This window comes from Pelophylax lessonae (genome assembly GCF_965119305.1).
Source record: "Pelophylax lessonae genome assembly, chromosome: 8".
Lineage (NCBI taxonomy): Eukaryota > Metazoa > Chordata > Amphibia > Anura > Ranidae > Pelophylax > Pelophylax lessonae.
In genome coordinates this window covers 211,996,418-212,011,234 of record NC_138775.1, presented here as the reverse complement: position 1 = coordinate 212,011,234, position 14,817 = coordinate 211,996,418, and positions in this window count along the sequence as shown.

The following is a 14,817-nucleotide window of genomic DNA, read 5'->3' as shown; positions in this document are numbered from 1 at the left end:
TTGGGGACCCCCAGGTCACCAGAACTAATGTCCCCCATTGGAAGATTTCCCCCCTATTACTTTTCTGGGGACAACTCATAATTTGAGATTTTATTTTACTTTCACTTTCAATGATAATGGTAACCAGTACAAATAGAAAGGGTAAATCTCTCTAGGGGGGACAAAGACAGCAATAAAACCTGACAGTGTTCTGATCCCTCTCCACCTTATCCAAAATGTAAAAAAAAGTTTTGCCTTTAGCTACACTTTATAGCAGTATTAAACCCAAAACCAAAAATGCAATATATTGCATCTTACAAATCATTAGATGTAGTGGCGGCATTTATTTTATTTTATTTTATGCTTTTTTTCCCCCTCTGTTTTCACCTGGCAATCTGACCAGTAACACACCTTCTGTATTAGAGTGCCCCCACTCTGGATGAATAAGCACAGGGGGCTCGGCAGACAGTAGCATTGTCAGTATGGGGAGTGGGGGAGTGATAAATGTTCTAATAAATTGAAGCAAAATTCTGGCTCACACTTTATAATCAGTTACAGCAACAGTTGTTTCCTTTTGAAATAAAGGCTTTACATAAATTATTAACAAAAAAAAAAAAGGAACCCCCAATTGGACTTTTTAGGCAGAAAGAAAAGTATGAAAGATTTTAAAATAAATACATTTATTTCACATATAAATATATCAAAATTACAAGACACAGTTAAAAAAAACATTCACCATTAGTACATTAGCACCCATGTACCATAGGTTCAGTCTGAGGAGCCAGAGGGGTCAAGGGATGTAACATGTTTCGGAACTTTAAATTCCTTCTTCAAGAGAAAACTGGGAACATGGTACTTAGGTCTAAGAATCCAAAATGTGTATATCAATACATATAAATGACACAAGCCATATCATAATAAACAAAATCCATATCAAACATCATGGCATATAAATTGCTCTATACTCACACTGATACAATTAGGTCAGACAACTGCACTTTTGCTCCAAGGTGAATGCCTCACTGTAAAACATATAAATGGTATGGCCCTGGAAAGAAAGGTTGTGTGTGTAAAGACCAATAATAAATTATTAATAATTTAATAATAATAATAAATTAAAATAATAATACATTAAAATAATAATAAATAATAATAATAAATAAAATAATAATAATAAATAATAAATACAAATAATAATAAATTACTAAAAGCTTATCATTGTAAGCACCCCTGTCAGTGTTGAATGGTTTGTCTCATCCCTGTAAACTGATACATCTGGAAGAGAGCTTGTCCTTTTGAAACACAACAGATTTACTGACTAGATCACCAGATAAAAACAGAAGAAAGAAAGCCTAAAAAAGAAAACGAATGCGGCCCACACATCTAAGAATTGGTAAGCTGCAATATAATAACTGTTAGCTTTTAGGTTTAATACCGCTTTAAGAATACATACTTGAATATAACTTTTTATTCTTTTTGTTTTTTTTAGTTTAGTATCACTTTAATTTTCCTTTTTTATTCTCTGGCACGTGTAGCTACAATTACAATGTCATTCCAAAAGTGACGGTGAAACATATTGTGCTTAAAAAATCTTGCAGGTTTACATTGTTCCTGGTATCGGGGATGATGCCATAGCGCTTTGCAGGAGAGGTGATTAATTAGAGGAAGGGATGAGTGTTGGAGCATGTGCTGCTCACCACATCTGTCTGGTGGCAGCAGGGAACTCCAACTGGGTGTCAATTCTTACTCTCTATTAGTAATAGTTTCTGACATCCATACCAGCTGTTTAGAGACTAGCAGCCTCAGACACTCAGAGAGTGCGCCCACAACAGCACACAGCATTACTCCACATGCACACACGGGTCCAATCCCATTCCCAGTACCATGATTAACTCTTCAAAACACATTTTTGTTTGTTTGTTTGTGGAGTTTTACTTGCTGCACATTACTGCATTTTGCACTATTTAAAAAAAAAACCCCCAAAAAAACAAATGTATTGCTTAAGCCCCCATTTTCTTTTTTTTTTTACTGCTTGTTCCCCCACATTTGACTACACTTTATGTGTACAACATTTGTTTCTAACAAACTAAATAAAGGTACCTTAAAAGCACATATAGTGTGATTTTATTGTGCAAGAAAAGTATTTATTAAAACCATACAGATAAAAGATTTTTAAATCAAATCAATCAATCCAAAATACTTTCCTGAAGAAGCGGGCTGCTGCCCCGAGAAACGCACTTGCGTCAAATGCAATTTGTGGCGAGACAATCCATCACCCAACTACAGCAGGGTGGACGGATAAGTGTGACTATTGGGGAAATATAGAGCTGTATGTATATTTTTAATGTCTGTAAAATATCTTTTATCTGTATGGTTTTACCGAATACTTTTCTTGCACAATAAAATCGCACTAGAAGGTACCCTTAAAGTCCTCTATCTAGTTTGTTAGAAACAATTTTTGTACACATAGCTTTTTAGGATGTGGTACCGGACAGAAATCTGTCCTTTATTCATTTATCCTTTATGTCCTTTATAGGTGTCTGTCCATACTTGTTTGCTTGGTGGCCCTACATTGTGCATCCTTTGCTAATAAAATAGCTTTTTTGTGCATATTTAGACTTTTTTGATCCCATAGACTTCATTGAGAACACCTGTAAATGCACATTTTAATGCATTTTTATGCTGAAATCCTCTCCACCCAAAGAACTGCTCTACTCCCCATTACCTAGCTCAGGAAACAAACTTTTGAAGTTTGATAAACTTGCAAAAACACGCTTTAAAACGCCTGTAACATGCCTAAAAATGCATTATAATGCCTGAAAAATGCAAGAAAAAATGCTTTAAAATCCCCAGGAATACACCCTGTTCAGGTGTGAATGAAGGCTTAAAGTGGACACACACATGAACTTTAATGGCATCCCAGTTTTAGTCCGTAGGGTTCAATATTGAGTTGCCCCCCCCACCCTTTGCAGCTATAAAAGTTTCAGCTCTTCTGGGAACGCTGTCCACAAGGTTTAGGAGTGTGTCTATGGGAATGTTTGACCATTCTTTCAGAAGCGCATTTGTGAGGTCAGGCACTAATGTGGACGAGAAGGCCTGGCTCAGAGTCTCCGCTCTAATTCATCCCAAAGGTGTTTTATCAGGTTGAGGTCAGGACTCTGTGCAGGCCAGTCAAGTTAGTCCACCCCAAACTCCCTCATCCATTTCTTTATGGACCTTGCTTTGTGCACTGGTGTGCAGTCATGTTGGAACAGGAAGGGGCCAAACCCAAACTGTTCCCACAAAGTTTGGCGCATTCAATTGTCTAAAATGTCTTGGTATGCTGACGCCTTAAGGGTTCGCTTCACTGGAACTAAGGGGCCAAGCCCAATCCCTGAAAATCAACCACACACCATAATCTCCCCTCTACCAAATGATATGGACCAGTGCAGAAAGCAAGGTCAATAAAGACATGGATGAACGAGTTTGGGGTGGAGGAACTTGACTGGCCCGCACAAAGTCCTAACCTCAACCCAGATGCTAAATGTCCTTCGCTCTGATCCCTGGCTGGCCGGCATCTGACTTCCTGGTTCCATTCCCTGCGAGCAGCTGCAGCGCACGGGAGCGGAACTGGGTGGGAAATTTGAAAGTATAAACATAAATAAAAGAGGTGATACATTGTAATCTGAGAGGATTGCACTGTATTACCTCAGACTACCTCAAATCTGACACTTGATACATTACAGTGCCCCTTGCCTGACATTATACTGTCATTTGTGCCCATAAAAAAAATATAACAGGGCACCAAAAAAGCGCCACTTTATTAAACCGCTTTTGGACCAGTTGAGTGACAGCGACATGGAGGTGCTTGCAGAACTAAGCGATAGTGAGTCGTGGGCTGATTTGTCGTCTGACACTGACACTCATCTGGCAAGGGACAACGGCGATGATCCTGCACCTGACCTCAGCGATGTGCACACTTGGTGCGCTATTGACTGCGATACGGACCAGATAGCGCCCCCAAGATTCCCGTTCACTGGATCATCTGGAATGAATTTAGATGTTGAGCGTGACAACCCTCTGGCATACCTGCAATTATTCCTCACTGAGTAGGTAATTGAAAAAATTGTCACGGAGACAAATCGCTACCAAGAGCAGCAATCCGCTACGCTGCATGCCAGGTTTTCCAGAAGCAGAAAGTGGGAACCGGTGACGAAAGAGGACATCTGGCAGTTTCTGGGACTCATCATTCTTCAGGGGCTGGAGGGGAAACTGTTCCAGAAATGGTACTGGACCACCAACAAGGTACTGGCCACTCCGTTTTTTGTCACCGTGATGTCAGAATACCGGTTTTCCCTGATCATGAAGTGTTTCCACTTCACAAACAATGAAGAGTTGGATGAGGCCACGCATCCAGCGCCCAAACTAAAAAAAATCTGGGAGGTATGGCAAAATATTGTAACCAATTTCTAGCAGACCTACGTGCCAGAAAGGGACGTCAGCGTGGATGAAAGTTTGATGGCCTACAAGGGATGCCTAAGCTGGATACAGTATATTGCATCCAAAAGAGCGCCATTTGGCATCCAATCCTACATGCTCTGTGAGTCATCCACTGGGTACATCTGGAATTTGGTCATTTACACCGGTAAAGGCACAAAGTTCAACCCCAGGTACAGCAGCTATGGGATGACCACATCATCTGTCCTTACACTGCTGGAGCCATTGCTGAACCAGGGATATTGTGTGACCACGGTCAATTTCTGCACGTCTTCGGAACTGTATGCTGTTTTGCTACAAAACAAGACTGACGCATATAATACCGTTAGGCCTAACCGACGTGACATGCCATCTATGTTTGCCAAAAAAAAATCTAAAAACCAGAGAAATGTTTGCCTGGCAGAGGGGTAAGATGATGGCAATGTGATGGCGAGACAAGAAGGACGTGTGTCTCATGAGTACTGAGCACAGTACCTCCACTGCCATGGTCCACACAAAAGGTGGGAAAGATGTGCTGAAGCCGCAAGGAACAATGCCTTTGGAATGCATATATCCTACACAGAACAAAGAGTGACAAGCCTCTTGTTCATTCTGAGTTCATCTGGAAGGTGGCTGAGCGGATTTTTGTCAACCACCGCTCAAAGAGAGATGGCAATGGAAAGAAAGTCCGAAAGGAAACCAGGTTCCATTGTCCTGATTGTGACGTCGGACTTTGTGCAGTCCCATGTTTCAAAATTTATCACACTCAGGATGTTTATTGAATTTTCTTTGTTTGACAAATTTCATTATTTATTACATTATTGAATAAAATTATATTATTTATTAGATTATAATTCATGATTTTGTGTTTCAAACTTTATCACATCTGGGATGTCTACTAGAGTCTTGTTTGGTCAGGTTTAAGTCAGTAATTACTAAGAATTGTAGGCCTATAATACATAACACCAAATTTCCATGCAAAAAAATTGTACCGCTTTCGGTACAAAATTCAAGAAATAATCACACCGCCAGGGACGTTAAAGTTCATGTGCGTGTAAAGGCAGGCGTCCCAATACCTTTGACAACATAGTGTACATTAGTGGATTTTTAAACCAATGTTCATACAAACATTCATATTCTCATCATTACATTTGAAGACTTGACAAATGTCGTTCGAAAGAACTTTAACATTTTGTTTGCTTTCAACATTTGATTTTTGGAAAGTTTTTTTTAAATATAATTTAAAAAAAAAGAAAACCGAATGCACTGTTAGAAATTGATTTATTCAAAAAATATTTTCCATCCTACTCCTTTGAATTTTCGCTGCACTACACTTGAAAAATAACGATTCTAAAATCGAACAAGCGCTCCTGAAATGAAAGCTTTTGAACAAAATGTTTCTGGCGTATTCCTAGCCTTAGTCTCTGGAGATTTGAAGTGAGATTTGTTGTTGTTGATGTCACTACTGAGCTACTCACTCACTGTTCTCCTTACCGAAGGTGGTGAGAAAGCAAAATCCTACCTTTATCAAGGTAGATGCCTTCACACAGAGACAAAGGGGTGGATTTACTAAAGGCAAATAGACAAGTGCAGTCAGGGCAGCCATCGGAAATTTTTGGGCCCCTTACACAGCTTTAAGCTGGGCCCCTTTGGACCTGACCACCAACATTCCACAGGACCCTCCCTCTGGCCGTCCCACCGAATCCGTCCACTGGCCATCCCACCGAGTCCTTCAGTGCACCCACTTCTATTTTAACACTCTTACAACTTAATACATACAAATGAATCCAATCCAGCAAAGAGACATCCCCATATAATCAGCAAATAGACATCCCAGACCAGCAAAGAGACTGCTTCATATATTCAGCAAAGAGACATCCCAATCCAGCAAAGAGACTGCTTCATATATTCAGCAAAGAGACATCCCAATCCAGCAAAGAGACTGCTTCATATATTCAGCAAAGAGACAGCCCAATCCAGCAAAGAGACATCCCTTCAGCTGCATCGGCTTACTCTGCAGCCACCCTGCTTTAGCAATTGCTAGTGACTACAGCAGCAACAGCTTGGTCTCGCTGGTTGGGGCCTGGGTGGCCGGGCCCCTCGGAACGCCCGGGCCCCCTACATGTGTATGGGCTGTCCCCCCCTGATAGCTGCCCTGAGTGCAGTTCCTCCAGAGCTTAGTAAATGAGCAAAAGCTCATCATCCAATCATGTGCAAGTAAAAATGCTGAATTTTTACATTTTCCTTGCACGTGTTTGGGTATTCCTTGCAAAGTGGGGGTTTACCTCATATACTAAGCTCTGGGGTAACTACACTTGCAGGATGCAGCTGTATTGTCTATTTGCCTTTATTAAATCAACAGCTTGTGCAGAAAAAAGGCATGGTAAACCAGGAAAGATCAGAGACCACAGGCAACACTGGTGTCTAGCACTTTGCCCTCTGCCTGCCTTTTTTTTTTTTGGATACAACATCCACAATTCAGTTTCTCTTTAAGAAATATCTCATTGTTTTTCTGCATGCATATTATAATTTATCACATGCATGCTGCACTTAGCGCATAAACATTAGACAAGTTATATCGCCCTCAGTTATACATCCCCCTGACGTCATCATGCTTTGTGCAGTCCATGGGCGAGGCATGCGTTCATTCGCAGCCTTGGATTGGTTCACTGCTCCTGACTGAGCTCCTCCATTTCCACCATCTCCTTGCTGCTTGATGGCTTAGGAGGAAGGAGCCACAGGATCGGGAAGAGACCCCGAGCCATTAGGCACATTTTTAATTTATCCTGTATCCTTATCCTGTTCATCCTGTGTTTGATTCTTGTGTGTCTAATAAAGTATCACAAGCTGCACTTAGAGGCGCCTTCTTCTTTTCCTTTTTCCATACAGTTGGAGGTGCTTCTACCAATTATATTGGAAGTCCATCCATTTCCTTTTCCCTCCTTCCCCTATCAAGATCAAGATTGAGGATTGTTTCCCAACAGAAGCGCCCATCGTTTAATGTTTTGTGTACTATTACACCTAGCGGCCATAGATGGGACTGTAAAATAAATTTAAATTTGTATGTTTTTGGCCAGTATTGTAATACTGCTCTAAACATATTTGTAATATAGGATAGTCACAAGTATTGTAACAGTTTAAAATATATATAAAATATATGTAAAGTATAAAATGACCTAATGTGATATGTAATAGATATACTGTACAAGGTCACTTAATCTGATGTGATAAATATATAATTTTACATGACTGTATTTAATATGAATTTTCAGCATAACTGCAGTACAAGTTCTCAGATTATGAATATGTGTCTGTATGAAATACTGGCTTTTTTATACCTCATGATTTATAGACTGTACATATTTATATGTACAAAAAATGCAATCCAGAAAAAAAAAATGCAATCCAGAAAAATAAAGGCATTTATTAAAAAAAAAAAAAAATAGATTATGTGTTTATACCAAGAATGTTGAGTCAAAATCCCAGAGTGTCCAATATTTCAAGTAAGGATATTTTTAGGTCACTACTGAGAAAAGTAGAAACTTACATTTAATACTGATGAGCTCTAAGAAGAGAAACAGTCTGTCTATACTCATAAATGATCATTCTCCACATGTGTTAGTATCATGTGGTCAGAGCCCAGCAGGTGAAGGTTTGACTTGTGAAGCTGTGATATAAAGTGACATACAAACACATGTTACAAAAATACAATTATTTGACTGGCCTATTGTTTTTAACTAAGTTTTATAAGACTATTGACAGGGAAAACATTGAGGCTAATTTACTAAAGAGTTTGAGAATGTTTACAAAAAAAAAGAGAGAAAGATTCACACCAATTATCCAATCATGTGCAAATTAAATAAATACAAAAAAAGTAAATAAAAATTCTATATCAATAGCTGTAGCTGTAAATTAGCTATTGTTTCAAGCCTTATACTACATTGCGTCTGAGCACCACAAACCAGAGTCATAACTAGAACCTTCAGGGCCCCGGTGCAAGAAACCATGAAGGGCCCCCCGGACCCCTGGTCGGGGCCCTTCCCTTTTAAGCCTTGGGCTCTTCCCTCTGATCCTGGGGCCCTTTACTCCCATTGCAGGACCCTTTATTGCAGTCCCGCAGTGGGATCCTTTCACAAGTTCTGCAGTGGGCCCCCTTCCTGCCATCTTGGGGCCTCCCCACAGTGGTGGAATGCCAGGGTCCAGTTGCAAGTGTGACCTTTGCGATCCTGGAAGTTCACCCACTGGTGTCAGTAGTTTTTATTTTTTTGTATTTTAACCACTTAACGTCTAGCGACGTAGACCTACGTTGGCTGATTTTGCGTGGTTGTACAGGGGTGATGCCTCTAGCTAGAGGCATCATCCCAGTACCATTTTTTAGAGCCGGCGGTTGGCTTTCCGGCGTTAACGACCGATGCGGCTCGGGAGCTGCTCGATTGTTACCCCCGGCGAATGCGTCCCCCCCTCCTGCCGCATTCCACGGCTTTGCCCGGGTCTCCCGTCCCACTGGGAGACCCGAGCACCCAGCTGGCATGTCCGCCGGCTGGATGGAGTCCCGATCAATGCTGGAAGCGGCTAAGATCGGGTCTCCGATGACATAATCCGGAGGCGGCGTCCATGACGTCACGTCCGGGTTACTCTGCTGCTAAAGGCGGCCGATTCAAAAAGTGACAGTATTCAAAAATGCCGTTTTGGGTGTTTTGAATACATTAAAGTGTAGTGGAGGGGTCTAGGGTCTTTTAGATCCTCGATCCCTCCATAAAGAGTACCTGTCACTGCATATTGCTGTCACAAGGGATGTTTACATTGCTTGTGACAGCAATAAAAGTGATCAGATTTTTTTTTTAAAAACCTGTGTTAAAATTAAAAGAAAAAAAATAGGAAAAAAAAAAATAAAAAATTTAGCAGCCCCCGTCGCCGTTAGCTGGCGCATGAAAGAAAACGTATATGGAAGTTGCGCTGCAAATGAAATCGCTGTTCAAACCACACATGTGAGGATTCCCAGCGATCGCCAGAGCGTGAGCAATAATTTAAAAAAAAGAGCTACACTCTAACTCTAAACTGGTAACCGTTAAAAAATTTTAAAGCGTCGCCTATGGAGATTTTTATTGACCGTAGTTTGTCGCCATCCCGCGGGTGTGCGCAATTTTAAACCGTAACATGTTGGGTATCTATTTACTCGGCGTGACATCATCTTTCACAATATACAAAAAAATGGGCTAACTAAACTGTTTCGTTTTTTTTTAAATGCAGTAAAATGTGATTTTTCAGAATTTTTCCAAAAAAATCGTGTTTGAAAGACCGCTGCACAAATACCGCGTGACAAAGAATATTGTAATGACCACCATTTTATTCTCCAGAGTCTTTGCTAAAAAAAATATATGTTTGGGGGTTTTAAGTAGTTTTCTAGCAAAAAATACTGATTTAAACTTGTAAACAAAAAGTGTCAAAAATAGGCTTAGTGGTAAAGTGGTTAATTGTATTATTTTTTATCATATATAAATATATTTTATTTTATTTTTTTACAATGTCAATGACTATGACTCTGTCCATTCAGAAAAGGAAGGAGCTGGTAAATTACATATTTACCAACCCCTTCCTAGTTCTCTTTTGTGACACATCCCCTGCAGCAGCCGGCAGGAAAGGGGGGGAGCACAGTGGGGGGGGGGTGCAGCATTAAGGTGAAAAACCTTGAGACTTTACAACTCCTTTCATTTATTTTTAATACTCAAAAGACACTCAAAGGACCACCTTCTCCAGAGCTCCTATAGGTGGAGATTGACTACCCCGTATCCATCCGTAAAAGGGTTCAGGGATCTGAGGAGCATGCTTCACCAGGACAGCCAGAGTCATTTTGCAGCAGACTCTGTGGAGGGGTCAGGAGCAGCAGGCTAATGGCTGGAATACATGGGCCGAATATCGCCCAATCATTCGATCACCGACTTATGAAAAAGTGTTCATTGGTCAAAAACGTTGCCAACATACACAGGTCGAATATCGCCCGACCGTTTGACCGCCGACCAACGAAACAGTGCATGCGTGAGGATGTTCTACAGATTTTAAATGAACGACCTGAACACAACGTATAGAATATCGTTCGTTCGCAAACGAGACGACAGAATTTTTCGTTTTTTTCAAACAGTGTTTTTCGTTCACAATATCGATATCGGTCACTGATGGCTGGGCATTAACGAGTAGAATATTGGCCCATCCTTCGCTGAACGGAAATTTTTGGCCGATTTTCTTATCGTGTATTCCGGCCATTAGTCTCCCAGGTGGTTGCTGAGACGCTAAGCCTGTACCGGACCTCCTTGCACAAACAGCAAAGGTGAGGGCCCTTGGAAGGATTAAGGCACAGAGCCTATGTACCGCCTTGTCTTCTCCAGAGCTCCTGTAAGTGGAGATGGGTTTTCCCCGTACCCCTCCGTAAAGGGGTACAGGGATCTGAGGAGCATTCTTCACTAGGGCTGCCAGAGCCATTTTGCTGCAGCTTTCTGCAGCTCCTGGTAGGTTAGTCTGCCAGTAGTTTGACATTTGTCTGGCTGATTTTGACTATCCCAGTGGATGTTAGGGAGAGAAGCTCCTTTTCTCCACTCACAGTAGATAATAATGCAATATTATTGATGATATTTATAATTATATCTAGATATCTAATATTTTTATCCTATTTATTATCATCATTTTTATACATATTCTTATTATTTTATTTATTATTGTTATAATAATTTATTAATATCAATTTTGCTATGGTTTAATTTATTTTTCATTTATAGTATTATTATTATTATTAAGATTAATCATAATAATAATAATAATACATTCCATAATAACAATAATAGCTAAAGAGATATTCGATAATAAATTATAACAATGATAAATAAATCAATAACACTAGTAAAAATAAATAAAAAAATAATAGTACATATAATTAATAATGAGACAAACCATTTACCACTGACAGAGCTGTTTACAATGATCAGCTTTATTAATTTATTTTTGTAAAACCTTTATCTCAAAGGGAAGAAAACTGTTTGCTGTAGCTGCTTATAAAGTATTAGCTGGAGTTTGGCTTCAATTGTTAATGTATCTAATCCTGGTAGTAAATCTAACACTCCCCCTCCCTCCAGATGAATAATGCTGCTTTATAAAGGTGCCCTCTGTGATCCTTCATCCAGAGTGGGGGCACTCTAATTCAGGAGAAGTGTTAATGGCCAGATCACCAGGCAGAGGTGTAACGAGAACGTTCAGGGCCCCGGTGCAAGAAACCATAAAGGCCCCCCCCCGGACCCCTGGTCGGGTTCCTTCCATTCAAGCCTGGGGCTCTTCCCACTGGTCCTGGGGCCCTTTACTCTCATTGCACGGCCCTTTATTACGGTCCCGCAGCGGGACCCTTTCAGAAGTTCTGCAGTGGGCCCCCTTCCTGCTATCTTGGGGCCTCCACACGGTGGTGGAATGCCGGGGCTCGGTCGCAAGTGTTACCTTTCCGATCCTTGAAGTTCACCCACTGGTGTCAGTATTTTTATCTTTTGGTATTTTAATTGTATTATTTTTTATCATTTTATTTTTTTACAATGTCACTGACTATGACTCTGTCCATTCAGAAAAGGAAAGAGCTGGTTAATTACATATTTACTGACCCCTTGCTGGTTCTTTATTGTGACATCCCCTGCAGCAGCCGGCAGGAGAGGGGAGGGACCACAGTGGGGGGGGGGGGGCAGGGGAGCACACAGGGGCCCAGAGACAGCAGAACACAAGTGAACTGGAAAGGAGGAGTGGCGGGGGCAGCATACAGAGGAACCAATCTCCTCCATTTTCCTCCTGCATCTACAGGAGGAAAAAGGAGGACAGTGATTTCTCGACATGCTTCCCCCGCTGCCCCTCCTATCCAGGTGTACAGGGGCCCGGTTGCAATTGCAACCCCTGCAACCCCTGTAGTTACGCCTCTGTCACCAGGTGAAAACAGGCCATAAGCCGAAAAAAAGTCACCACATCTAATGACTGGTAAGCTGCAATATATTACAGTTTTGGTTTGGGGTTTAATACCATTTGAAGCCTCTGTCCCTAGAATAAATTAGGAGTTATCCCATGCATGACGGGGGCCCCACTGTAAAGGTGGATTTTTTTTTATTTTCCTGGAGATGGAATTTTCATCTTTATAATGATAGAAAAAGTCAGAAAAGAGACTTGAGTCAGGCAGGTACATGGGTGGTTTTATGTTCCTATGTTGGTGTTTATATGTTTTTATGTAGATATAAAATGCCTCATAGGGAGTACTGCTGTGCACTAGAATGTATATATACCTGTTCTCTGCTGTTGGTACTTTACTCACTCTTGACTCCTGCACATTGTATATTACATATACCTTACCCTGCACCCGATATGCTATCTGCTTCAGACTCCTGCACTCTGTTCAACTGAATGATGCCATTCAGCCTGAAGGAGAGGGAGGCACTGCAACAGATTTATAACTTTGGCAACCCTAAAGTCACATTGCAACAGTAGGAAACCTGACCCTGACTAATAAGTTATGCATTTAGGCTTTGTTCACATCTAGGCATCCCAGATTGCAAGCAGAATCACAGCAAATCGCAGGACGCCCATGCCATTCCTGTCACTTTTAATGGCACTCCGATCGTGGCACGACTTTGCCGTGATTTTCGCCAGAGGAATCGCGGTAAAATTGCGCAAACCTAATGGGGGGACGCCTGTCGCCCAAAAGAAGTTCTTGTACTTCTTTTTGGGCGATAGGCGTCCCACGATTCTGTTTGTTAGATTTTGCCGCGATTTGTCAGGCGACAATTGTGGCAAAATCGTATTGCGATTGGGGTGCCATTAAAAGTGACAGTGATCGCACGGCATCCCGCGATTTTCCGTGACTCGGGATCACAGGCAGAATCGCAACGATTGTGAATGGAGGCTAAAATCGATCTCATCTTCACTAATAATTCTGTCTCAGAATTGCAAATTTGTTATAGTTGGTTACCTAGGAATTCAGATAAGCAGGTCACAAATTTGAAATTTCCATCTCTGTGTTGCAGCTATTTTGTGCCTTTGTTACTAATTTGCTTAATAAATGTCCCTCAATATGTACACTATTACAGATTGAGGTCTTTCGATCCAGAATTTCTATATGCACGGTTTCTACAGAAACATGAATACAGTTCCATATCACATTTCAGTCCTGTTGCTTCCCCTGTACAGGCGCTCCAGCCCTAGCTGCCACAATGGAACTCATAGTTGTGCGCAGCCAATTGCATTAGGGTGTGCACCCCAAAGTTCAAACACACATGCCTTTTTCTGCAGCCCCTTCCCCTACACTCCATCCTGAAACATCCCCTAGCAGTCGGGGGGGGGGGGAGGAGAGGAAAGGAGGTAAGCCAGCAGCACTGCAGTGGGGGGGGGGGTACAACACAGGGGGAAGTATGGGCAGTAGGAGGAATCAGTTCCGCACAGAGTGATTAGGGTGTGTCTAGGCACACATGGCACACCCCCTGTGCATGCCTATGATGGAGCTACGTGCCTGGTCTCTTTAGTGACCTGTTATAAGAAAAATACATAGGCAGCCATTGCTGAGCCTTCTGCAAATTTTAGTTGCCTAACTGCCATGCTGATCATTGGCTGGAGTACTTTGAGTCATTGAGCAGAGAAAGGCTTGTACACTAAATATACCTCACATTTTTTTTAGAAGGGAATGAGGGACACGTATTAGCAAAAGTATGTAGGCATAGGACTCACTCGCTGCCACGTCCCCTTAAAGGAGAATTATACAAAAAAGAATAATTATTTAAACTTACAAGTGTTTTTTTTCACCCCTACTATTCCTTTGCACTGGCTTTTGAAATTTACAAATGCAGCAATTTAGAAATTGGTTGAAAGGTTTAGCACTGGGAAACACTTTTTGAAAGATAAAAAGAGTATTATATATAGAACTATATAAATCAGACCAAAATGAGGGATAAATGAGGAGGAAAGAGGGACAGAGGGACTTTGTTACAAATCAGTGACAGTCAATTGAAATCAGGGACAGTTCGGAACTATGCATTAAGGTTCTCTGCATTGCATGTTCATTATGGTGTAATGCTGGCAGAGGAGCAGCATGACAGCCAGATGACAAGCGTATTCTCAAGGTGGTCTGCAGTGGTAGCCTGGGCATTTCTCTGATGACAGCAGTTGTTGACAGGTTTCAATACAGTGGTGTCCTATTCAGAATCCCAAATCTGGGTAACAGTTCCCATGGGCGCTGTAGTGGTAGCAGCAGAGTCAAATAGCAGTCAAATAGCAGTGATTCTGCCACATGCGGTGCCAACCTACCCAAAATGTAAGCTTGTAGGCAAAACCTTGTGACTCCTGTGACATCAGCAATTCCTCTTCTGACCATAGGGGTTC